General features: G+C 49.5%; 1 protein-coding gene across 1 annotated transcript in view; it reads left to right on the forward strand.

Annotated features, from left to right (window-relative positions):
- The window catches only part of LOC101583368 (SEC14-like protein 3), a 70,574-nt gene that overhangs the window by 55,397 nt on the left and 12,658 nt on the right, over window positions 1-2,519 (forward strand). The gene's annotated exons all lie outside the window — the stretch shown is intronic.

Genomic DNA, 2,519 nt, shown 5'->3' on the forward strand with positions numbered 1-2,519 from the left:
TTCTTCTTCTTCTTCTTCCAGAACCAGGAATTGAACTCAGGCCCTATGCTTGCCAGGCAAGTACTTATTCTACTGAGCTATCTCCCTGACCCTCTCTCTGTCTTTTTGAGACAGGGTTTCACTATGAAGTTCAGGCTGCCTTTGAACTTACTATATGTCCCAGGCTGGCCTTGAACTCACAGTGATCCTCCTGCCTCAGCCTCCCAAGTGCCAGGATAGGTATGCACCACCATGCCAGGTAGTTTAGACTAGTTTTTGGGCACTACATTCCAGACACAATATTAAACCCTCGCAGGGAGGGCAGGTCTTGCTATGGCCTCTGGGGTCAGAGAGGCTTAGGAACAAACTCCAGCTGTGTGACCTTAGAAAAATGTGTGGTTCTTTCTGAACTTCCATTTTTTTGGCTGTAAAATGGAGATGTCCCTGGCTGCTCCCAAATGGTTTGACAATGATGTAAAACCCTTGGCACACAGGAAATGCTAATAAATAAATAAATGGAATCCGGGAGCCCCTCCATGCAAGCACAAGATGGAATAATCCATCTTGCTTAGAGTAATCGTCCCCCCACGTCCCCATGCGCTTCTCACTGTCCCACCACCCCAGCTCTCCCTGCACCATCCCCTCCACCTGGGAGACCCTTTCCTACACTCAACCTCTTTGTAACCAGCACTGCAAAATGGAGCCTTAAAAGTTAGGGATTTTTCCTTTTCAAGGTCAGCAGTTGTTAGAGATAAGAACATGGCTAACACCCCTTCCTGTTGACAAGGACCAGCGTCATGGCAGGGTGACCTGTATGCCCGGCTCCTCTCCCTAATTAGGATGGAAACTCCTGGAGCTAAGGCTGTGGGACAGCCTCACAGTGCACCAGCAGGATGAGAACGCACTTGGGCTTGCCCCTAGATGTGTTATCTAACTCCTCTGTGCCTCGGTTTTCTCATCTGTAAAATGGACTGAACAATAGTATCTACCCAGCCCCTGGGATGTTATGACATTGAAAAGAGTTAGTGCTGCCAGAACAAGACCTGATATAGGATAAACCTGTAATAAATGGAGTTTCCCTATGCTGTCCAATACACTGTAGCAATCACAGCCACATAGATGATATAAAGTACAATTAATCACAATTCAATTACTTTCAATGCACTCTTCAGTTCTTCAACTGCACTAACATATTTCTCTTGGAACTATGATTACCAAACATATCTAATGGATGAGGTCGGGTATAGAATGTGCCCATCATCATGGGCAGTTCCACCGGCTGGCACTGTGGACAATGATGGGCACTACATTCCAGTGCGTATGGTAAGTTGCTGTGTGTATTTCTGCCCGGATCAGGAAGAGTGCTTGGAGATGGCCTTGGAGGCCCACACTTGGCCCTCTTCTGAGCCCTTCCCATTCCCTGGCCTCTGGTACAGGCAGAAAGAACTGGGGAGCCTTGCAGGAGAGGGATTAGGGTGAGAAAAGAGACTGGTGAGAAACAAGGGGGATTAGTGCTAATGAGAGGGCAGCACAGGAACCCAATCTCTGCTCTGTCAACCTGGCAGGGGAAGTGGGTGTGGGCTCCGCACCAGCTTTGCAGAAAAGGAGGCTGGAATGTAAAGCATCAGGGACTGGGGTGTGGAGAATTACTTAACTGTTCCCAAGGGATGGCTCAGGTGCTCCAGGGGGAGGGAAATGGCCAGAGATGGCCCCTCTTCCTCCCAGATCCAGCTCTATTACAGACCTAGACCAAGAAAAATGCCAGGGAAGTGCCTGGTACCTAACTCACATCTGTTCACCTAAAGAGATCCCAAAATAGCCCAGAACAGAGGTCTGTGATAGCCCACGAATGGAGACAGGGTGCTCGAGGGGCCGAGAGTCTTAGACAGAGTGGCTTGGGCTGGCCCAGCTGTGGAGGCCATGGAAATCCTCTTCAGGACAGGAAACGGTGCGTATGGTGGCCTCAAGTTGATGGGTTTTTTATAGGCAGGCATTTATAATGTGGTGACTCCCTTCCTGATACTTGTCTTCTGGAAGAAACAAATCTCTTAGACATACACAACGCTTGGCCCTCTGGATATCTCATAAGATCTTCCCCTCAAACACATAATAATGGCAGGGCAAGCATCCATAGCACCATTTTACAAATGCAGCAAGCGACCTACCTCTCAGAGCTGCCCTCCTGAAAAGGAGGTTTCCTGGGATGTGAACAGCAGGGCTGGACCTGGCAGGCTCACCTAATGGCGTGATGTCAGGTAACACGTGAGAAAGCAAAGGACAGAGGAAGCTTCTGGGCTTCTCTCTTCTCTCCCAGACCACCAGCTCCTTCCCTCCCAGGTGGATGTGCCTCGGTGAGAAGCTGTCTGAAATCCCAGCTGTGGAAATACACCCTCGCCACCCAAAGTCATCAGCTTGTCCCCTTCACCCTTAGGAGAGCTGTCTCTAGTTGGAGGTCTATGTCCCCATGACCTCAGCAATTAGAAAAGAAGACAGCAAGATGCGAGATGCTCAGCCTTGTCCCTGCAGAGGTTTATGGGGCC

The sequence above is a fragment of the Octodon degus genome, unplaced genomic scaffold (assembly GCF_000260255.1).
Source record: "Octodon degus isolate 3935 unplaced genomic scaffold, OctDeg1.0 scaffold00230, whole genome shotgun sequence".
Taxonomy (NCBI): Eukaryota; Metazoa; Chordata; class Mammalia; order Rodentia; family Octodontidae; genus Octodon; species Octodon degus.